Source organism: Ambystoma mexicanum, chromosome 2p (genome assembly GCF_040938575.1).
Source record: "Ambystoma mexicanum isolate Mex_15411 chromosome 2p, UKY_AmexF1_1, whole genome shotgun sequence".
Taxonomy (NCBI): Eukaryota; Metazoa; Chordata; class Amphibia; order Caudata; family Ambystomatidae; genus Ambystoma; species Ambystoma mexicanum.
The window spans coordinates 1,339,059,872-1,339,084,932 of NC_090923.1; positions in this window are offsets into that span (position 1 = coordinate 1,339,059,872).

Consider the following 25,061-nt stretch of genomic DNA (forward strand, 5'->3'; position numbering starts at 1 on the left):
GTTAACAGCGCCGGTGCTCCGACTCAAGGATCAGCATGAATTAACAGTGCCAGAGCTCTGAACTACGTTGCCCTGGAGCCCTGCATACAAATTCCCCAAAAACTTGCTCGGCACACAACGAGTGTTCGAGCTGTCAACACATAAATAAATGAGAACTAGACTTATCTGAAGACGTGAGCGGGGCCTGCAGAGTTCGCAGGCGGGGTGTGGCCCCGCTGAAGGCTGCCTGCAGGAGCCCGCCGGAACACGTCTTCTCTCCCCTGGGTCCCGTAGCGCAAGCGGAGTTCCCCGTGCTCGCGATACGCATGCGCGCTCAGTCAGGCTTTGGCTTCCAGCTTCCCAGTGGCTCTTGGACAGGCGAGGCTGCTGGGAGTTGAAGTCCTTTTCCTTCTGCCAGTGTATTTAGGGGCGGATAGGCTTCTCTGCCCTAACCCAGCCTTCTGCCTGCATAGGACACAAAGCAAAGTCCTGAAATAAAGAGGTTTTAACCTCTTTTTGACAGTATACATGTGTTTCTCAATGTCTGTAATTATTTGACGCTGCATGCTTCCCCCTGCCACATGAGGATTCCTGACATTCATATATTTGCTGTTTCGGGGAAGAGGGTACATCTAACGTCCCAAAGCGGAGGCTTTACCTTTTTCACACATACAGATTAATGCTGCACAATTTCCACCACTCTTTTACAGCATCTCTTTCCTCTGGAGTAACTCTCTGAAGTATAGATGGTCTACTGATTTCTCTTAAGTTATTGTCAAAGCGCTATGGGTTGAACGCCCTCGGGGACCGTAGTACAGGTCAGAGTATGTGTGCAGCTAGACTGAGTTGTGAGTAGCTGCATGGGGAGGGAGGGAAAGCGCCAAGGAGAGCAAGAATAAGCAAAAATCCAAGGATACGGATGGGGACGGATAGGATCGCGCTTAAGGGGAGTCACTTATCCCACTGTACAGCTCAAGCAAAATGTTTGTTGTATTGGTAGTCGCATTATGAATTTTCAACTTGCCTTTTTCATACCTGCAACCAAGAAACAGTATTAAGACACAGAAACATTTGACGAAATAATAAAAACCTATTGTGAAGCAGAGGGACTAATTGAGGCTTTAAAAGCAAGGTAGCAGTGAAAAAGCAGCTACTGGTGGAATCTGGAGTGAACTATAAGAAGAAGATGCAGTAAAAAAACAGAGAATTGTATTGTAAAAGCTGATGGGTGGAAACTGACTATTCCAAAACCTATTAATGGCTGTTCACAAAAGCTGGAAAACCTAAGTCTTTTGGCATGGATGGCTTGTGTTCTTCATTCCTCCTACACTCCTTCCTCAGAACCCGCCTTTTACATCACCTGGACAATTGAAAGACACTGCATTTAATCAGCAGATCTCCATGTAGTGTTACAGTTCCCAAAGATGTAGCTGCGCAACAACTACAAAATATTGGACTATAAAGTAAGTCAATTGTCTGCTACAAATGTTTTGTCAAACAGATCTAATTTAACTCTATCACCACCTCTTCTCAACAGTGTGTCCTTGTTACAGTATTACCGCCATGCCTGTTTGGACAGTAAAGTGAGACCTACACTTTCCCACACACCTGCGCAATCATTCTGATTACGGTCTTAAAAAAACTATGGAATTGGAACAGCACCACAACCGAGTTTGGTTGCTATGTCAGCCCCTGCTACTAATCGACAACGTAATTGTACCTCACACGCTGCTCTGTGAAACTGAAGATGCAAGTGCTCTTGTGTGTAGAACTATATATTTGATCTGGTGAATTTGTAGGTTGGTGCCAACTTGTAAATGGTACATTTCTGTGCTATGGATTTCTGTTGGGGTCAGCTGGTGTTTTCTTGGGTGTGGTGAATGGTCAAACTAATTGCTAGCTGCTCATAGTGGTATTGGGAGAAGTGATCGGCTGTCATGGAGGTCGACCTTTACCAGATTCTTTTTAGGTCACTAAAAGTGTGAATTTTAGTGCAGTGATTTGTAATTGTGGGAGTTTATTGGGTGTGATGCCAAGTTAGCTAGCAGTGAAATGAGGTAGTTTACAGGTTGGTTTGTGACATTGCGGGCTGGATTTGTAGTTTTGTATACTAAATCAGCGAACCTTAGTTAATGGCATTTGAGTGCTGTAGCCAAGAAGGCAAAGATGGAAAGTAACGGCTGAAAATTCCCTTGAGGTTTTCCAGTACACTATCCATAAGTCTAACTAGACTCATCCTATAGTAATACACCCGTCTTACACATAAGGAATCAAAAGCCTTTTCCTAAATCGTTTGTAAGCAACATGAAATAACTCCTCCTGAAGTTGTCTGCAATAATTGTTCACAATTTCAAACCCATCCTAAAGTTGTCACGGGCCATCCTGAAGTTGTCATGGGGTCATCCTGGAGTAATCCCCCCACCCATCCTGAAGTTGTCATGGGGTCATCCTGGAGTAATCCCCCACCCCCCCCCACCCACCCTGAACTTGTTATGGGGTCATCTTGGAGTAATCCCCCCCACGCATCCGGAACTTGTCATGGGGTCATCTTGGTGTAAACCCCACCCATCCTGAAGTTGTCATGGGGTCATCCTGGAGTAATCCCCCCCCACCCATCCTGAACTTGTTATGCGGTCATCCTGGAGTAATCCTCCCACCCATCCTGAAGTTGTCATGGGGTCATCCTGGAGTAATCCCCCCCCCCCACCCATCCTGAACTTGTTATGGGGTCATCTTGGAGTAATCCCCCCACCCATCCTGAACTTGTCATGGGGTCATCTTGGTGTAAGCCCCACCCATCCTGAAGTTGTCATGGGGTCATCCTGGAGTAATCCCCCCCCCCCACCCATCCTGAACTTGTTATGCGGTCATCTTGGAGTAACCCCCCACCCCCACCCATCCTGAACTTGTCATGGGGTCATCCTGGTGTAATCCCCACCCATCCTGAAGTTGTCATGTTGTCATCCTGGACTAATACAAGATCATCACTGGAAGTAATCAGAACTCATCCTGGAGCAGTTTCTGTAATGAGTCCGCTCATTTAAATATTTTGGCCTATACACATACTTCAGGATGGTTTCAGATGATCTCCCCGAACTTGCCATTGATGACTCTAGAATGGAGTCACCGGATGATTATAGATTGATCTTCCTTTTTGACTTGGGTCTGTTTGCGTTCCACAACTTTTAGAAAGGAACGCAGCGCAGGAAAATGATTAATAAAACAAATAAAAACGGTACTTCTAGACCTCCCAGCAGAAGCATTTAGTTTCTTTCTCATAACTGAAACACCACATGGCCATACAGTGCACCAAAAGTTTATTAAATAAGTATGAAGTAAAGCCCATTTGCTTTCAAACAGGCTACACGTGTGTATCGTTTCTATATTCGTGTGCACGTGATGTCTGCCACTGTCAGCAGGAAGCTCTAGAAATATTTTAGACAAACGACTTCTTGAGGTCTTTAAATCACGACAAAAGCCACCTCCCTCTAGTGTCCCCATCCTCCTTTAAAGCCAGGTGGCAGGCTTCACCATCGCCCATACCTACCACACCTCAATGGAAAGCTATCCTCCAGTCCAACTCCTCGTACTTTATTTCGGAGAAATGAAGGGTACCATGTTTTACTTTGTGCCTTCACCATATTAAATACCACGTTTCCCGACCTCACAAGGTTGGTCATAGCAACCCCATTGCCTCCAAAACACAAGCACCAACAAGGTCTGCATATGCGGAGTATTTCCCTTTGAAACTGGTAGGAGCATGCACATTCAATCCTTAGGCCACGTTATGCAGATAAGGTACCCTTCACAATTACATCTAATGTAACCCTCGGTTAGACTTCGCCACCCGAAATGCACACTATACAAGCGGGTGCATCCATCAGCCCACGAGATGGCGGGGATAGTTGGTAAAGGGGGTATAGCCGGGAAATGGAGTCGAGGGGTTTAGGGGTACACCTGTAACAGTATATTAACATATTGCTTATCTCTTAGTTGTGGCCTATTTCTATATTGAGTTCTGTTTTTCCAAAAGCCTCTTTACAGTATCACCACAGCTGCTATAAGTACCTGTGCTAGGACTCCGACTCCGCTGCTTACACGCCTCTCTCCTATCTGTCTCCCGCACAATCTCACAAACAACCTGACAGAGAAGGGGGCGGGCCGGGGGCAGGCCCACGTCAGCCAGCCAATCAGGGTTGTGCATCTGAGTTAAGAAGAGGATGGAGAAAGTCAATGGCGGCTGTTTTAGAATGTTGGGCTGAGTTTGTTAACTGAAAGGGGAGATGGGCATCAACATTCAACTAATTATGTTTTTGCAAGTCAATCCAGAATATTTCAGATCCAGTAATTATTATGGTATTTAAGTAGTAATCCAATGTGTAAATGTATTTCTTCCAAATATGTCATAACATTTACCAATTACTTGTGATTTTTTTACATTCGCAATGAAAACCGATATCCTGCAAATGCAACAACGGTTAAAAATTAAGCACGAATTTCGTACAAACGCAGTGGAAAACAGAAAATGTAAGATGGCAGCACTGTTTCCTATTAAGATTGATCGATTTGTTAGTCTCATCTTTGTATTGCTTTGTCTATCACACTGCATCGTTCTTGCTCCTTGAAATAAAAAAGAAAAGGACAAGGAATGGAAGACTTACTCGGAGAGACCAAAGAGAAAAATGCACTAATCAGAAATAGGAATCCGTTTAATTCACCCATATGTAACCTTGCTTATGACATTTTCAATACAAATAATGTAACTTAAAAATAATAGGAAAATTAATAAAATACGAGTACAGTGGCCTTTGAAAACTGTTTTGGGATACACACAAAAAGTTGGTCAAATAAAATAAAAGACAAGCAGGAAAGGATTTGAAAAGTTGCCACGTTCTTCCATCGGACACCTTACTGTGGTGATTGTACATACCCTGAGTCAAATGAGTGAGGCGGCGCCCAGCTCACGTCACTGGGGAAATTGTGACAGGAAATAAATATGCAGCGATGGCCAGAAATGGGCAGAGCCGAGTAACACAGACGTGTGTGTGGTCACATTTCATTAACGCTCCGTAACGCATGCGTGCGCTGTATATTTAGAATCACCCCGACCTTCCCGCTGACATCCGTAGGTCGGGGAGTGATATTCACACTGGCGACGAAGGTTGACCGACCCCACGTGCGCTCCGCCGCATGCCATCGGTGACGCTACAGCTGCTGGCTCATCTGGAAAGACAGCGATCCGGAAAGACAGTGCACCGCCGGAGTCCACACTCATAATTGCAGGTGAAGGAAAAGAGCGCCACAGCATGCCAGCCTGCATGAGGTGAGAACGTAGTGGAGGGGCCAATACCAGGACTTGATCCCACGCATGGGACTTTTATGACACCGTTTGACCCTTATTTAATTTATTTAATTTATTTTAATTCTTATGTGCTACACGGAAATGGGCCTCGGAGCGCAGAGGAGAGAGAGACAGACTAAGAGAGGAACGGTTGGACCAAGTTAAAAAGGAGGGTCTTCACTGATTTCCTGAATAGTCAGAGAGGAGGATGCTCTAATATTCTTCAGGAGTGAGTTCCATTCGCTGGATGCGTGAATTTCAAAGCTTCTGCCACCAAATTTCTCCAAGCAGTAGCGTGGTTGGTTCAGTAAGAGAGTATCATTGGATCGTAATGACTGAACGGATTGTTTGATGGATATTGTTAGAAGATATTGAGTGGCTACTCTGTGTTGGCACTTGTAAGTCAGGGAAAGGATCTTGGGCCTAACTCATTGTTTCATATGGGCCCAGTGAATAGCTTTCCTTATGCTACAGGAGCAGCTTTACGCTAGGAGATATGGCTCCAATAATTTGAATTAAACATGCAAGCTGAAAATGCAACGGAAGCAAAGAAACTGCGCACCTTGATATTATTTAACTTTGGCGACTTAGCACTCAGACTGTTCAACACGCCTAACAGAGGCGCAACAGATGATTGTGATGCAGCCATGCTGAACGACAAATTCAAACCTGAGTTAAACCCCCGATTACGAAAGATTCCAGTTCAGCATTACCCAGCAGGGGCAAAAGAAAACATTGATGATTTCGACGCACACCTCTGGGAAATGGTGCTGGGATGCGAATTCCCAGATGAGGAATCTGCTGTCCACCAACAAATTATCAAAGGGATATCCTCAGACAAACTACGCAGAGCTGTGCTCTTTGAGAAGAACATCGCCCTAGACTGCATCCAGGCCATGGGAAGACTGCGATAACGCACCAATGACTTAGTTGTAATCATGGAGGCCACCATGCAGCTCCTGCCACTCGACAACGTTCAGAAAGAGTAGGAGATGGCAGCAGTTAGAGGAAGACAAGATGGCAGACGACACACCAACACCACGTTTGGACAGACATCAAAACGGCGGGACTCATGCAAGCTGTGCGGAGGACCCTGACATAGAGGAGAGCCCTGCCCAGCATTAGGGTTCACCTGTCGCAAGAGACTGAATCATTTTGCTGCAGTCTGTCTTAATCCACCCCCTTGGAAGGGAAGCGATCAACCAGAGGCGTCAAACCCCAGACGGAAGGAGAAGGGCAGGGCAAGGGCCATAGCCACAGCAAGAAGATCACCCAGCAGCAGTGACACGGGTGGCACCTCAGAAGAGGAGGCATCCCCAGAAAGACAACAGTATCAACCGAAGAAGAAAGGGGAATGCGTCCGTATGATATACGCCATCAAGCCCCAGAAAAACAAACCCAGAGGAAGGGAGTCCAGACGACCCTCCTGCATCATCTTAGCCGGCGGGACCCCCACCAAGGTTGTATTTGATACCGGAGCGACAGTAAATGTCATGCCTTTGCTGAAGTTCAATAAAATCGAATCAGTGTCCCGACTCCATGACAGACATATGCAGCTATTCGCATATGGATGCAAAAGCCGCTACCAGTTACTGGATCATTCCGCTCAGACCTAACACACAATGGTGCAACGTGCCAAGGATGTAGTACACGCAGGGTTAGAGACACTCCTGAGCTGCCGTACTGCCGAAAAGCTGAGGCTAGTGCGGTTTGCGTTCAGCCTCAACACACCTGACATTGACAACCTTGTAGCAAGACACAACAAGGTGTTCCAAGGCATAGGATGCCTTCGAGGGAGAACAGACAAACTACACATTGATCCAACGATCAAACCCAAGACTGAGACACCGCCAGGTCCCCTTTCATCTGCGCAAAGCGGTAGAAAGAGAACTAGAGAAGCTGGAATCCCATGGGATAATTGAGAAGTCCTCAGGACCGGCACCATGGGTATCCCCCATGGTCGTGGCTCAAAAACCACAAAACAACCAAACGCAGTCAGAACCCGCATTGACATGTGGCTACCCAATGGAGCCATAGGACGTGAATGACACGTGACCCCAGCGATTGACAAGCTAATAGTAGATCGAACAGGAGCGAAGATCTTCAGCAAATTATACTTACGCTCAGACTGTCACCAAATATGCCTAGCCCGAAAATTACACTATATCACAACATTCTTGTTCCACCTAGGCCTCAGGAGATACCGGAGGCTGAACTTCGGGATATCCTCAGCCGCAGAAGTTTTTCAAAACGAAATCCGGAAAGTCCTGAATTGCCTGGCAGGCACCACAAACATCAGTGACAACATCCTATTGTACGGAGCAACAACAGAAGAATACCACGACCGGTTAGCAGCAGTCCTACAACGTTTAGAAGAGTCTAAAAATTTTGCCAAATCCTTACAACTAATTATAGAAAGGGTGTGGGATAGGGTTTTCAACAAAGAAACATGTGTTCACAAATAATAAGTCAGGATGTGATTGCCAGGGGTCTTCCTTCCCCACGTTTTCAGCAGGGGACAAGATGGGGTCTTGGAGCAGAGCACACGCTCAAGCTTTCTCAGCACGAGCCGACAGTTCCATTCGGGTTCTTCGCTGGTTTTCTTTTTCTAATAAAAGCCTCTTGCCTACGAAGGCCTGATGTATTCAACAAACAAACAAAGTTATTTTCCACATAAACGTTGGTTGATGGCTTCACCACTGGTTTCCCCTCTTCCGGGCACAGATCCCTCACAAAACGTATTCAACAAAACAAACAGTTCTTTTCTCAATGAGCTTTGGGTGATGACTTTTCACCCCTGGATCTCCCTCGGTCAGGCTTGGACCCAACTGACAAGGGGGACAATTCACTTCCCCTGGTCTTCCAATACTTCTTACATTCATAATGTCTTTTTAAACAGTTCTTCAGGCTTTGCCCCTGATTGTCAGCTTCACTCTGCCGAGTTACCTCTCGCCAACCTTTACAGACCGTGCACTGTGGCACTTTAGACTTCATCCCTTCCCATTAGCATCCCTCCGCCAGGTTCACTTTTGCCAACCTTTACGACGCACTGCTCATATACTGATTTCACCATGCAGGATTAATTTCCCTTAGCTTTACAATCATCCGTCGGTCAAAGACTTTCGACGGTACAGAGGATTTTACAAGACCCCTGTCTGACCATTTTGACCTATCTTCGCCTCTTCCCAAGGCTTTCTGGTTACGGTAGTCTCTACCATCGGGTAATCGCCCAGAGTTTCCTGCGTGAGCACCCACGTGGTGCCGGACGCCACTGTGGCTGGTTTTCTCATTACTTCCTTTTTAAGTTCAAATAAGCTGCTTGCTACTTTTCGTTCAACACAGTACGGTTTCTAATTGACTCTCCCCTCGACTCACTAGCTCTGATGAACCACTTGGATTTCTTCTCCTTCGAGTCAAGGGTAGTACCACAGAGACCAGTGTCTCTCCCCGCCTTGGTTATCAGCGGAGGAGGGACTCTTGTACCGTTGATATCTGCTGAAATACACACTGGCTATTGTTCTCAGTCTTAGGTTTCCATCTGCAGAGGTTTCACAGGCCTTGGTCGGAAAGGGCAAGGTTGCTTCTCTCCTTGTCACCCCCTCGGTATGCGCCGTCTTTCGCCTGCTTTTGAACTGCTGTGCTGAGTTAGCTCTCACGTCGTGCGGTCTGCGTTGGTCGTATTGTGCTCTCTTGCCCCACCGAAAGGGCCTATCAGGTGTGTGTGATTCTGGTCAATTGCCTGACTTTGCCTGACCCTTGTATTGGGACATGTCAGGTAAACGGCCCTGGTGTTAGTCCATTGTCTTTCGTGTTGTGTGAAAGTGTTTGTGTCGGAAAAGGGGGGAGACAGTGTCTGGAGTATTCTGCATAGTAGGATGGGGAAAAGGTGACCAAAAATGGGAATACCACGACTCACCTGTCGGTGTCCCACTCCACAGGGACCTCCCATCCAGGTTATCCTCCCTCACTGGTCCACCCCCAGGAACTTGATCCAATAGCGATGGCTGTGTCCTGGCCACCTGGATGATAGATCCCGGGGACTAGTTAGGGAGACACCTTTAGGTTTCTCACATATCGTTCCCGTATGCGAGTTTGATATACCTGTTTTTTGGTTAGATTTCTTGTCGTTAAGACTGGCCAACGAACAGGGGTGAAAGATGTCCAGGCACTCTCGCATATTCCACTGATCGGTTTTAATAGCTAGAGGTGAAGTGATCTTATCTAACATACTACAATAACCTACGAACTGGGTTTCAAAGTCTGTCTCGGGCTTGATGGGTTTTGAGTTTTCCCAATTCCATACTGGAGAGTTCTGGGAATTGCGACTTTCCTGGCAGAACCTTCGGGCAGAAAGTCTCAGAAGGGAGGTGGAGATTCCTGTAGGAGAGTAGATAAGATGGTGAAGTCTTGCCTCAGAATAACTTCTTCAGGGAGCCCTGGGATTATGGCTGATGGTATTTTGCATGTCTTGCCCCAGATTTCTATGTGTACTGGTATCTTAGGATATATTTCTTTGTCCCCATGTACACAAGTTACTCGGCCTGTATTGCTGTCCATTTACTACCTCAGTCGATTAAGGCTTTTACTGTTTTCCCATTTACCCAAGCCTTTTCATAGGTGAACTCGGTAGGGGTTTGACATAAGCAGATGCTAAATATCTCTAGCTCTTCCTCAGCTTCTTCCCACACTTCACCCTTCAAGCAGCCTATTTTCATACGTTCGTCTTTTATAGTCTTTGGATAGGGTCTAGCTAGATGTCCAATTTCTCTACAGGAAAAACAGACAAGGGGAGGTGGTTTGCTTCCTTTTGCTTCCTCCCTTCTGCTTTCATCTTTAGGTCTCGGATCAGGTTTCTTTATCTCGACTCTTTCTCGAGGTATCCCTTCCTTGACTCTGTATGACCCCCCTTGTTTATATAGTCCCTGGGATGTAGGGCGATGGATGTGTTTATGATCTCTTCCCATCGATGGGCTGGCTGCAAGTATTTAGCTGCATCCGCATGGCTTTGCGCCATGGCTAGGGTAGGTCGATTTAATTGAAGGACGGATTTATGCAAAAGGGGGTAAGGAATTTGTAAATTGTTCTAAGGTAATCATCTCGGTCCGCTCTTCTAGAGTTTTATTATTAGTCCACAAGGTTACCGTGTTTTTGATCCTTTCGCCCATCTCTAAAGGAGTTTCTCCCAGGTTCAACCTAATGTCTCGTCATTTCTACCGATAAAAATTGCAGGTTTGCCCTACTCTTTTCAACAAGCCTTCCTTGATGGATAGAAACGAGGCTCCCGTAACAAGGTTGAGTAGTTGATAAGTTTGGAGTTCCCCTTTTAGCAAGGGCCCCAAATAGCATTTTTTAAGGTTCTTTCCCCACCCAAGTTGTTCGGCCAGATGTTCGAAGTTTAGGAAAACATTTCCCGGGAACACGTCATTGTCAATTCTGTCACTTACGCAAATTGCTACAAATATTACAATGTTTATGGTAAATGGGTTTAAGGAATAGGGGCTGCATGGTGCCAGCAGCTCTGAAAATACACAGTGCTGCAGGAAATGGGGAAAGTCTACATTTCCCATGAGCCCAGTGACAGTTGGAGACAGGTGTGCTAACTTGTGCAAGCACTACTTAAGTTTCTCCCTGGCCCGTGCTGCCTGTTGGTGATTTTTGCCGTGGCAGGCATGGGCCGAGGAGAGCAGGAGCATGGACACAGGAGAACGGAAGAATCCGGGCCGGACCGTGAAACAAAGCGTTTGTGGCGCTTTGTTCCGAGCATGGGGCAGAGCAGGCTATGACGGTGGCCCGTCCAACGCGGTATCAGCTCATACCTGGGGAGGTGCGGGCGAGCTGCCCCCCGCCCCCAGGTCTCATTAAGTGACATGAGAGTGTGTGAGCACACTTGATATTTGCCGGCTTGTCTTTGCACACCAAACACAGTGCATTGCGCTAACTCTAGTGCATGCTGTGAAGACTTGTGGGTGCATTTGGTACTGGTTGGCATCGTCGCGCACCATTCCCAGTGCGTTACACTAATTCCTGTTGCATGCTGTTGAAGATTAATGTGGAGCACGTTGATACTGACTGGTATTGTCACACACCATTCAGAGTGCGCTCAACGTTCATGAAGTCCGCTGTGGAAACTAAAGTGCGGGCAACATTGTGAACTTGCTAAGAACATTTTGCATGGGTGGAAATCTGGGACCGCATTTGTTTGCATCAATTCAACGGCAGAGAAGGAAATGAAATGTTGTAGGTACTGCTTGCTCTTGTCATTTTCATGTTGTCAAACGGTCATTATATTAAACATGGAGAGCGCATTAAGGTGGTAACTGGAGAAGCTGAAGAGTGCCCTTCAGGAAGTGGTGCATGGGAAATATCACATGTTGAAGTTGTGCATTGTCTTTTCATGTTGTTAGCAGTGGCAGTTATCTATGGCCAGCAATAACTATATGGGCTTATGTTGGTTGCTCTGTTAGGTAGGAAGTAGGATTAGGCCGGAACCATTAGGGTAGTTACATCCTAATCAAGAAGGGTGTAGTACTGACTTGGAGGTGTCAGGTGGTGCAGTTGTTTCAGGGTAATCTATCTCGTATGTCTATTTCCCTATGTTTCCCCATACCTATCCAGTTGCAAAGAAACCCTAAACCTTTTCCTGGTTTCCCTAAACACCCCCTGCACAACCTCTCCCGATCCCTCTCTCTCCCCCCCCCCTTTCGGGTGCCTTAGGGTACCTGTTATATTTAAGTCAGGGGCTCGTGCCAACCAAGGTGGGAGGGGTCAACTACATTTGGCTTCCGTGGCTAGGAAGGAGTTGTGTGATACTCCAGAGGTGTGCCAATGGGATAAGTGTTACATTTAGGTTACTTTGTGTTATTTTGTGTAGAGGTGATACATTTGTAAATTTGCATGCAGACAGAAACATAAGAATGAAACCTTCCACACTCAGGTGAAGCAGGCGATCACTATATGCACATGGAGTTTAGCTGTATGAATGGCGGTCATGAAAGGAGATCATAATAGGTATAAAATGCACACCTAATGGTATACATGTATGGGCAGAATTTTACAAATTTAGTAAAATATATTAAATACATGAGGTGTGGTTGCTCTATGTATCAAGGGGTGTTTGCGCAATCATGGCAAAGGCACATCAATAGTCGGGGAACTGGTTCTGCAAGCTGATAAATAGGGTGGTTGTGGTCAGTTTGCAGATGGTTCAAGTGCTGGAGGGTGAAGGGAAGATATGATCCCTGGAAAATAGGAGAGCCCATTGTTGTAAGGGATAGGCATTTGTGAAACCTGCAGGGTTTTTGAACAGATGGCTTCACCCAGGACACTTACGGAGATCAGTAGTAATGCATTTCAGGAGAGCGATTGTGTTGTCAGAGAATGGGCAGAACTCATGTGAATAGGAAGGATCAATAGTCAAATAAATCGGACACCGGACAGGTTTGGGCAATGCGGTTTGCAAACACGAATAGGTCAAAGGGACTCTACATGTCTTTCTCCAATCATCATGTGCTTAAAGGCATGGTCTAGTAAAACATTTTATTTAAAAAATAGATAGGCAACATAAAAAAAAATACTAGCATTCTCTTTTTTAAAACTTCCTATGTAAAATTTTGAGCTATTCAAGCTCAAAATTCGCAAAAGCAAGCACATGGGCGCATCCATTTTGTGAAATGGATGGCCTCCTGTGCTGGCTTTTGCGGCACTAATGAAGGAAAAGCCAGCCAGCTGTTGTAAACAAAAGCTACCGCTGGGTGGCTTTCCCTTCATTAGTGCTGTTCGCGGAGGACGGGGACCGGAGACCAGAGCAGGAAAGCTGCAGCTGAATCTCGGTAAGTACTATTTATTTTTTAAAAAAATAAGCACTAGCTGTGGGTTTTTTTCTAAGTTTTCCGGGCTGGAGGAGCCCGGAAAACTTAGAAATAAAACCGCAGCTTTAAAAACGTTGTATTTATGTTTGCGGTCGCTTTTGAAGCGACCGAAAACATAAATACAACGTTATTGTGTTGGAAAACGCTGCGGTTTTTCTTTCCAAGTTTCCCAGGCTTCTCTAGTAACTTAGGGTGAGACTCAAAGTTACTTAAATATGCAAATTAACAAGAGGGGGTCCTGGGAGTCCCTCTGCCAGACATTAGTCCTGGTTATGAGAGACTAACCCAGAGTCTTTAGCTCACTATCTTTCACAGAGAAGAAATATCCCAAACATATCAGTCTTTGTCCTGCCCTAGGGCAGTCCAGCACCCTAAGTTACTAGGGGAATCCAGACGTGGACCCCTTGCTCACTATTCTTAGAGAGGCACAGATCCACCCTACTGATGAGGTCCAACCAGAACGAAACACGCGTCTGGGGTTTCTGTTGGTACTGTTGTTCAGAGGAGAATTGCCTAGCATTTCGGTGCTGGACTGCCCCAGGGCAGGACAAAGATTGATATGTTTGGGATATTTCTTCTCTGTGAAAGATAGTGAGCTAAAGACTCTGGGTAAGTCTCTCGTAACCAGGACTAATGTCTGGCAGAGTGACTCCCAGGACCCCCCCTTGTTAATCTGTCAGGGCTATTTGCCAATAGCCTGACGTCAAGTCAAATGTGCTGAGGAACTTGGCTGCACCAAGTCTATCCACCAACTCATCTGTCCTTGGCAAAGGGTGGGCATCAGTCTTAGTGACTGCATTAAGAGCTCTGTAATCCACACATAATCTAAGTTCTTTAGATCCTGCATTTGGTACTAACACAACTGGGCTAGACCATGGACTAGTAGAGGGCACTATTACCCCGAGATCAAGCATCTTGCTGACCTCACCTTTGATGTGGGTTCTTACATTCGCTATCCTCTGCTTTTGACTGGCAGACAGTCACCAGTGAGTATGTCATGCTGTCCCCAAGGGGTCAAGCCTGGTGAAAGTGAGAACAGAGTGTCACGCCGCCTGTCTTGGGGCTCCCTTACCTGCTGCGGCGCTCCCCGTCCTGGAGGGTGTACCCGCGCTTCCGTCTTCAGGGCCCGGGGCTGTCTTGGGTCTCGGGCACTTCCGGGTCTTCTGTGCGCGTTGCTCGGCGCATGCGCGGGCGGCCGCGTTCCGCGCATGCGCAGTGCAGAGGACTACCTTGATGATTGTGTAAGGAAGGGGTACATCGTACCTTCCAGATCCTTCGCCGGATTCCCCCTGTTTTTTGTCAAGAAAAAGGAAGGGACCTTGCGGCCCTGTATCGATTATCGCCAATTCAATGACATAACTCTAAAGGACAGGTACCCATTACCTTTGATTCAGAACATCATGGAGTCCTTACGTCCGGCCAATGTCTTCACCAAAGTGGATCTCCGTGGAGCCTACCACCTGGTCAGAATTAAAGAGGGGGATGAGTGGAAGACGGCCTTCAAGACACCCTTTGGGCCTTACGAATACAGGGTAATGCCCTTCGGGTTGTGTAATGCCCCAGCCGTCTTCCAACGGTTTATGGACAACGTCTTCGGCGACTTGATTGGCATCTCGGTCTGGGTTTACCTGGACGACATTCTGATCTTCTCTGACAATCTGAAGGAACATGTCTCGCATGTCCGAGAAGTACTTCAACGACTATCACAAAATCAATTGTACGCCAAGGCCGAAAAATGTTCTTTTCATCGGAGTAGTATGGAGTTCCTGGGATACGTGATTAGCAATGCAGGAATACACATGGATTCTGACAAGGTAAAGGCTATCCGGAACTGGAAACAACCGCACGAGTTGAAGTCTCTCCAGTAGTTCTTGGGGTTCGCCAATTTTTATCTGCGTTTTATCCCACACTTTTCGCGTGTCATGGCTCCATTGACACGTTTGACCAGTGTCGAGATACCTTTCCTTTGGAATCAAGAGGCGTCAGCAGCTTTTGATCGTTTAAAGACGGCGTTCAGTACAGCTCCCGTTTTGCGCCATCCTAACGACGAGATTCCCTATGTCATCGAGGCTGATGCTTCCAACTTCGCTGTTGGCGCTGTCCTCTTACAGAAACACCCTACATCCGGCGATGAACACCCTGTGGCCTATTTCTCACGGAAACTCAATTCTAGTGAGCAGAATTACGCAGTCATAGAAAAAGAACTATTGGCCATCAAGACGGCGTTTGAGGAGTGGAGGCACCATTTGCTTGGTGGCCGTTTCCCCATAGAAGTCCGTACAGATCATCGCAACTTGCAGTTCTTGCGACCTTTGCAGTGTCGCACCGCTCGGCAAGCCAGATGGGCCTTCTTCTTTTCCCACTATGACTTCAGCATCACCTACATTCCTAGCTATCAGAACCAGGAGGCTGATGCCTTATCCCGCTCTCTGGAGAAGGAAGAAGAAGGTATTGGTTTGAACACTCCGATGATATCTTCCAGACATTTCCTACTGACCATAACTCCGCATCTGCAGAGAATCATGCAAGAGACCTTGGTGGATCCAGAACGAGTTAACCTACTGAAAAGACTACAAGTCACTGAACGCGATGGTTTTCTGTTCTTTTTTTAACCGATTATACATACCCACGAGTACTCTTCGGTTGGACATTCTACATGGGTTTCACGATTCGCAGATAGCTGGTCATCGCGGTATCAAGGCTAACCAAGAGTTGATTTCCAGACAATTCTGGTGGCCCGGATGGGCCAAAGAAGTTAAACAGTATGTGGAGAGTTGTCCCATCTGCGCTCAGACCAAGACGCCCAGGAGAAAGCCTTTGGGTTTACTTAAGCCTACTGAAACACCACCCTACCCCTGGCATACTATCGCCACTGACTTTATTGTCGAGCTTCCACCGTCTGAGGGTTACACATGTGTTATGGTGGTTGTGGATTGTTTCACGAAGTATGCACACTTTATTCCTTTTTCTAAAATCCCGACTTCCTCCCAGATGGCTCTGGCATTTCTACACAACATCTACCGGTTACATGGTCTACCAGAGAAGATCATCTCAGATCGCGGTTCACAATTTCTTTCTTCTTTCTGGCATCAGTTGTGCAAGCATCTTGGTATCCGCAGAGCCTTGAGCTCAGGCTATCACCCACACACCAATGGTCAGACTGAGAGGACTAATCAAACCCTACAGCAGTACTTACGATGCTATGCCAATGGCACTCAGTCCAACTGGATGAGGTACCTGGATCTGGCTGAAGTGTCCTATAATAATGCAACCCATGCCGCCACCGGTATCAATCTTTTTTTTTTGTTCGGCTGGACTACATCCCATGCTTGTTCCCTTCTCTCCTTTGTTATCCAGCGCTGTTCCGTCTGCAGATCAATTGGTCTTCAACATCCAGAAACAACACGACCTGGCCCGGAGTACCCTTGCGGAGGCACGAGAGCGCATGAAGGAGCAGGCAGATAAGGACCGGAACGCAGAGCCTGATTTCCAGGTGGGCGATTTGGTTTGGTTATCCTCTAAGAACCTGCCAGTACGCAATTTACCCACTAAGTTGGCACCCCGGTTCTATGGGCCTTTCAAGGTTGCCAAGCGCTTGTCCTCGGTGGCTTTTCGGCTAGTATTACCCCACTCTTGGCGAGTACATCCTGTATTTCATGTCTCCCTTTTGAAGCCCTATGTAGAGGATGTCTATAGGCGCTCCGGTCCACGTCGCTCTTCTGTTCAGTTTGAAGTTCAGGAAATTTGTGATTCATGGATTCGTCGGGGTGTGCTCCAATTCCTGATTGATTGGAAGGGTTACCCTACGTGTGATCGCACGTGGGAACCGCGCTGTAATGTGCATGCACCCCGGCTTGTCCGTGACTTTTTCTTTCGTTTTCCTTGGAAGCCTGGGGCCCCGGGTCTTTCTGGGAGGGGGCATAGTGTCACGCCGCCTGTCTTGGGGCTCCCTTACCTGCTGCGGCGCTCCCCGTCCTGGAGGGTTTACCCGCGCTTCCGTCTTCGGGGCCCGGGGTTGTCCTGGGTCTCGGGCGCTTCCGGGTCTTCTGTGCGCGTTGCTCGGCGCATGCGCGGGCGGCCGCTCTCCAGGCATGCGCAGTGCGCAGAGTACTCGGTTCGGGGGATCCTGCGGCCCAAGCCTCGTTGTGGGCAGACCAATGCCTGGGAAACAGCACTGCTTGCGTGGCAAGCCTCCCAGGTGTTGGTGGCCACATATAAGGAGCCCCGGTCCTTATTCAAACCGCGTCTCAACGTGGTTTGTTTCGGACCGTGTCTACGCTGTTTCCTAGTTCTACTTACCTGTTTTTCCTGAGTCCTTCTGCCTTGCCCTTGTTCCTGCCTGTTATTCCCTCCTGGTTCCCTTCTAGTCTCTTCCCCTGTTCCCTTCTCCTTCCGTTCCTGGGGTTGGGGATGCTTGTTCTTCCTGGCTCCCATTCTGGTTTTGGGGTGGTCCCCCCCCCCCCCCCGCAGGCCTTTTCCCATTGGTCCTGGGTCCTACTGCTCCTTCTGGTTCTCCTTGCTTGTCTGCCTCTGTCTCAAGCTGCCTTGTTGCTGATACTTGGAAGAACTATTCTACCACAAGCCTTCTGGTCTTTGTCAGTTTCCATCCGGATCCTATTGCCTTCTGTGGACCCTGAACTATCGACAAGGAGGCTCCCCCTGTCAGTGCTTGCACTGTCCCAACGCCACGCTAATCAGGGGTGAGCGAACCCGTGGCGTTGGGAGCCGGTTCACCTCCAATCCGGTACCATTTGGGCGGGAGCTGGGCTGGTTTCCCGCGCCATCAGTCACATCTCCACAGATCATCAGACAGTCTGGCATCATCTTCGAGGCCCCAAACCGGACGAACAGGTACGCAGCGCCCTCGTGACGCTATCATTAACACAGAGAGGCAAACTGATTTAACATGGATTTGCACTCTTCCTGTTGCTCAGGTGTCAGATTTGAAGAGAGATTTACTCCTTCAATCTTTTCGTCTAAAGGTAAGCCTCTGAGGAGATCAGGAAGAGCTTCACTCTCTTCTTCTGTCACGCTCACCTGATTCCCACGGAGGCGCAGGTCTGGCTTCGAGTGCTGGTGCTTCTTCTATGGTGAAGCGCAGGACTCTGAAGATGGACTCACTGGCTCGCAGGAATATTCCCCTGTGCGTGAAAAGGGAGTATTACCTACTGACGGAATAATGCTCAAGCCTCCCACTCCCTTCCAACCCTCCACGATACCCTTCCTCGATTCCCCGTGAAGTCTCAACTTAGGGTCTGGAAGGATGAGTTCTCCATCCTGCTTCTGATGCAGGGGCGCGTTGAAACCCAGTTACTTCACTGGATTGAGGTTTGATGGGAGTTCAAATAAGCTTGACTATTCAGGTAAGGCGCTGTAAGAGTTCTGTAGCAAGTTCAAAAGTTCAAGCTTAATAATAATGTTCATTGTCTTATTGCAGCAAGCGCTAACGCTTATGTCTTTTTCCCCTTAGGGGCCGGGGTTCGGAATGCCGGAGATATGGCGCCGACCCGAAGTGAAACGTGCAGTTCCAGGTTCCAGTAAATGACAGGTAAGTTCTGGATGAGCGTTCGGGTAATGTCTTTGCATTCGCTCATTCAATGTCTTTGTCTTTTTTCCCCATAGGAGCCGGGGTCCGGAATGCCAGGAAGCGGCAGGACCCGAAATGAAATGGGAATGACCCAACAGGTAAGTCTTAGAAGGAAACTGAGCTTTTCCTATTCCCTTCCTTCTCTCACCTTGTGTTCTTGTCTTTTTCTCTCTAGGCTCTGGGAAGTGGCTGCGGATCCGGATGATCGCTGCTGAAGATGGAGGTGCCCAGGAAAGGTGAGTGAAATGCAGCGCTGCAGCGATCGAAGCAAAATGCTTTTAAAATGATGTCTTCCCTTTCAGGATCGTCGGTGTGAAGTCTCCGTGATGCAGCTTTAGCAGGTAAGGTCTTCTTTCTCTATCCAATTCTCTCTTAGCAGGTGACCCAGGATGCTGACAGGCGTGGCTGAAGTCCAGATGCAGGAGCTGACACGGTGAGCGTCCAGCTGCGAGGAGCAGAACGCGAATCGTGAGTTGCTGATCGGGCGTGGTTTAAATAGCTTTGGAAGAAGTTCCAGGTATGTATCCTTCCACCGATCAGGTATGTATCCTTCCCCGACCACACCCAGGGGAAAGTAGTTCCACAGGTAAAGTAGTTCCATTCAGGCCTCAAGAGGGCCTGGATGTAGCAGCATGGTCTGCATCAGGTAAGTGCACCTTAAAACACTTGAACACATGTCTAGCTTTATGAGCCTGGCGCCTAAGGTGCCAGGACAGGGGTCCAACATGAGCCTGGCGCCTAAGGCGCCAGGACTGTGTCCAAAGGGCCCCAGCTTGGGCCCGCTGGCACTTCCCTGGGGGAAATGATGCCTGCCTCTGGGGTTGCTGGGTCGGACCTGGCTCCTTGGAGGTAGGCATCATAAGGTTGTTCCCTCCGGGGGTTTTGGCTTGTTCGGAAATCTCCGGTGGAACCTTTGTATTAATCGAGGTGGTGAACATGGTTACTAGGCTCCCACGATCTCTCCTGAGGTCCATATCCCTTCCAGTCAACAAGATAGAAGAGTTTGGACTTTAACACCTTGGAGTCTAAAATGTCTTTAACTTCGAATTCTAATTCCCCTTCAATTTGAACTGGGTCTGGAGGCTTGGACAGTCGGGTCCCTGGTTGTACTGGCTTCAAAAGTGATGCATGAAAAACTGGATGAATACGCATGTTAGACGGTAAATCCAGTTTAAAGGCCACGGGATTGATTATAGCCTTGATGGGATAAGGTCCTATGAATCTGGGATTGAAGGTTCGCGGGCCCTGGAGTGGTAAATGTTTCATTGCTAGCCATACCTGATGATCTACTTGGTAAGGAGGAGTTTTACTTCGGTGCAAATCAGCGTTTTCTTTATACTTTTTCTTGGCTTGCTGTAAATGAGTTGCAGCTTCTTTGAAGGCTCGGGTTATTGTGGAATGCAGATGATTTACTGCGGGCATTTCCAGGGTCAGAGGTGAATCTAGATCAGAGGTCCGAGGATGGTGACCATGCAAAGTATAAAAAGGAGTTTGTCCGGTTCCAGAATGCACTGAATTGTTGTATGCATATTCTGCGATCCAAAGGATGTCTTTCCAATTTAACTCGGATTGGTGTAACATGCACCGAAGATATTGCTCGAGAGTCTGATTGGTTCTCTCGGTTTGTCCGTCGGTCTGGGGGTGGTGGCTGGTGGATAGCCGCACATCTATTTGTGCTAGTTGGCAACACTTCTTCCAAAAATGGGAGATAAATTGACTTCCACGATCCGAGACTAATATGGAAGGGAAACCATGTATGCGAACTATATTCTCCAGAAATTCCTTGGCCAAGGTGGAAGCTGAAGGCAAACCTTTTAAAGGGATAAAGTGGGCCATTTTGGGGAATAAATCCACAATTACAAGGATAGTGTTGTAACCAGCACAAGGAGGCAGGTCAGTTATAAAGTCCATTGACAAGGTGTGCCATGGTGCCGGTGGAATATCCAAGGGTTGAAGTAGGCCGGCTGGCCTTTTCTTTTGACCCTTGTTTTGGGCGCAAATTCCGCAAGACAATACAAAAGACTTTGTCTTTTCTCCAAGAAGGCCACCAGAAGTGGCGTTTGATTTTTTCCTCCGTTTTAGCGATACCAGGGTGTCCTTCCATTAATGATTAAGGATGATGGGCAATAACAAGTTCTTGCAATTCTTTACTAGGCAGAAACAACCGCTCCTGGAAGTAGGGCAAGTCATCCTTAACGGTGTAATGAGGACCCTTTTGACTCCATTCCAGTAAGGCTGAAGAGTCTAGAAGTTGTTTTACTTGCGTTTGGATGTCCTCAATAGTTTGCAATGAAGTTAGGCCTAAGATTCTTTGTTCAGGTATGATTGGCACAGGTTCTAAACTCGAATTGGGTTCTTCCATGCCAATCCGGGATAAGGCGTCCGCTTTACCATTCTTGCAGCCAGGGCGATAGGTAATTACAAAATCAAATTCTGCAAAGAATAGAGCCCATCGGAGTTGTCGTGAAGATTGAGCCTTGGCCGTCTTTAAATACTGTAAATTTCTGTGGTCCATAATTACGGTGATGGTGTGTCTTGCCCCGAGAAGGTAGTGACGCCAAGCCTTGAAAGCAGATTTAATAGCCAGTAACTCTTTGTCGGTAATTGCGTAGTTGATTTCAGGAGGAGAAAATTTCCTGGACCAAAAGGCCACAGGGTGTAGTTGGTTAGTTTCTGGGTCTCTTTGCGACAGGACAGCTCCCATGGCCGAACTGGATGCGTCGGTTTCCACAATGTAAGGGAGATCTGGGTGCGGGTGCTTCAATATAGGTGCAGAGGTGAATTTGGTTTTCAGGTCCTGAAAGGCTTGTTCGGCCTCAAGAGTCCATTCAAAGCGTTTGTTTTTCTTTAGGAGAGCTGTGATGGGTTGGACTGTTCGGGAAAATTCCGGGATGAATCTTCGATAGAAATTGACGAAGCCGAGCATGCTCTGAACTCCCTTCACCGAGCTAGGAGATGGCCATTTGAGGATGGCATCCACCTTTCGCGAGTCCATTTGGACTCCTTGAGGTGTCAGGATGAATCCGAGAAACTCCACTTCTGTGGTATGAAAAACGCATTTTTCGAGCTTTTCAAATAGTCTGGGCTGGCGCAATTTCTCAAGAACTGCCCTAACATGTTTTCTGTGATCGGATTCTGAAGAGGAGTACACCAGGATGTCGTCAATATAAACAATGATACAGACGTAGATAAGTTCCCGAAGAACATCATTCATAAAGTACTGAAAGGCGGCAGGTGCATTGCACAAACCGAAGGGCATCACCTGATATTCGAAGAGCCCAAATTTGGTGCGGAATGCAGTCTTCCATTCGTCGCCTTCTTTTATACGCACCAGGTGATAAGCTCCTCGGAGATCTAACTTGGTGTACACACAAGCGTCTTTCACCTGGTCGATAAGCTCAGGGATCAGGGGCAGAGGATAACGATTCTTAATCGTTATTTGATTTAGGGCGCGATAGTCTATACATGTTCTAAGGTCGCCCTCTTTTTTTTCGGCACGAAGAACAGAGCTGAGGAGACATGAGATTTGGACGGGCGAATAAAACCATTGGCTAGGTACTGATCTAAATACTGACGCAAATGTAGGTTCTCAGGTTCCGTAAGAGCATAAATCCTACTACAAGGTAGTTGAGCATTGGGTACCAGATCGATTTGGCAATCATAAGACCGATGGGGAGGTAACGTGTTAGCCTGTTCCTTCTGAAAAACGTCTTGGAATTCTTGGTATTCTGACGGTAGCTGTACAGGGTTGAAAGTTGCTGAGGCTAGACCCATAACTGGATTTCTTGGGTAACAAGTTGGTTCACAATCAGGAAAACTTATCTTCTTTGCTCGCCAGTCAATTCTGGGATTATGTGTTTCTAACCAAGGAATTCCAAGAATTACTTGAAATTGTGGGGCCTTGATCACATCAAACACGATTGCTTCCCGATGTCCATCCTGACCCACCAGTGTCATTTCAACAGTGGAATGCGTTACAGGCCCTGAGGCTATTTCGGTTCCATCTACTGTAGTAATGACATCTTGGGTTACTTTCGGGCGGAGAGGGAGCTTAATCCTGGAAGCCAATTCACGGTCTATGTAATTTCCAATAGCTCCACTGTCGATGTACGCTTTTATAGCATGCAACAGCTGAGGCTGTTTTGGGTCCACGAGCACCATTGGCATGACAAAATGCGAGGTCAAAGAGTTTGTTTTCAAGCTCGGCAAGCGGACCCCTATGCTTGTCGGGCTAGGTCGTTTCCCGAATCAGGTGTCAATAAATCGTTATCAGTGGCTCCAACCACCTTCTTAGGTGGTTTAACCGGACAATTTTGAAGAAAATGACCGGAAGTCCCGCAATACAGGCAAAGTTGCATTTGCCGCCTTCTCTCTAGTTCCTTCTGTGTTAATGGTCCTTTAACACCGCCGATTTGCATAGGTTCGGATACGTCGGTACTCTTGGAGTTAGCGTGGGTTTTGATCGGTACTCGGGTTTCGTACTTGAACCGATCTGCTTTTCTATTTTGAAGTCTGTGATCAAGTTGAACCACCAAGTCTATGTAGTCTGCGCAGACCTGGGATGGATCTACTATCTGAGCTAGAACATCCTTAAGCTCTCCGCGCAGGCCTCGATGAAACAATGTGATCCTTTTGTTTTCTGGCCATCCAGTTTCCACAACCAGTCTATTAAAGGTGGCAACGTAGGACAGAAGATCCTGATTACCTTGTCGTAAGGATAGCAGTTCGTTATCAAGGGCCTGTCCTTGAGAGTGTCGAGCAAACAATCTTTCCATGCTGGCCTGGAAACCCTGAAAATTCTGGAGAATGGGATCATCCTGATTTACCAATGGAATAGACCAATCGGCAGCACTGCCACTGAGGTAAGATAGTATAAAGGCTACCTTGGTCTGGTCGTTAGGGAAGGCCCCGGGTCTGCATAGAAAGTGTAAACGACATTGGTTCATAAAGACGGCATATTTCTTGGGATCCCCCGTAAAACGTTAAGGCGGGGCCAAAGGCATGTGTCCAGGTAGATTGATTTGTACCGGGTTATTCAAACCCATTGATGTGGAAGTATCTCCGGAATTAGGTAAAGGAGTGTGCCCTGCCTGGGCCTGCAATAACCTTTTGGCCAGGTCATCTGTTCTTTCCTTGGATAGGATCAGTTCTCTTTTGAGAGCGTTAGTCTCCTGGCGGGCTGAGTGCACTTCTGCCCGTAATTCCCCCAAAAGCTGGGCCAGCTGATCTGTCTCGGAAGTCTCCATAGCGCCCGGGTGGGAAATTGTGGGTAGTCTTCGCGTTCTGTCACGCTCACCTGATTCCCACGGAGGCGCAGGTCTGGCTTCGAGTGCTGGTGCTTCTTCTATGGTGAAGCGCAGGACTCTGAAGATGGACTCACTGGCTCGCAGGAATATTCCCCTGTGCGTGAAAAGGGAGTATTACCTACTGACGGAATAATGCTCAAGCCTCCCACTCCCTTCCAACCCTCCACGATACCCTTCCTCGATTCCCCGTGAAGTCTCACCTTAGGGTCTGGAAGGATGAGTTCTCCATCCTGCTTCTGATGCAGGGGCGCGTTGAAACCCAGTTACTTCACTGGATTGAGGTTTGATGGGAGTTCAAATAAGCTTGACTATTCAGGTAAGGCGCTGTAAGAGTTCTGTAGCAAGAGTTCAAAAGTTCAAGCTTGATAATAATGTTCATTGTCTTATTGCAGCAAGCGCTAACGCTTATGTCTTTTTCCCCTTAGGGGCCGGGGTTCGGAATGCCGGAGATATGGCGCCGACCCGAAGTGAAACGTGCAGTTCCAGTAAATGACAGGTAAGTTCTGGATGAGCGTTCGGGTAATGTCTTTGCATTCGCTCATTCAATGTCTTTGTCTTTTTTCCCCATAGGAGCCGGGGTCCGGAATGCCAGGAAGCGGCAGGACCCGAAATGAAATGGGAATGACCCAACAGGTAAGTCTTAGAAGGAAACTGAGCTTTTCCTATTCCCTTCCTTCTCTCACCTTGTGTTCTTGTCTTTTTCTCTCTAGGCTCTGGGAAGTGGCTGCGGATCCGGATGATCGCTGCTGAAGATGGAGGTGCCCAGGAAAGGTGAGTGAAATGCAGCGCTGCAGCGATCGAAGCGAAATGCTTTTAAAATGATGTCTTCCCTTTCAGGATCGTCGGTGTGAAGTCTCCGTGATGCAGCTTTAGCAGCTAAGGTCTTCTTTCTCTACCAATTCTCTCTTAGCAGGTGACCCAGGATGCTGACAGGCGTGGCTGAAGTCCAGATGAAGGAGCTGACACGGTGAGCGTCCAGC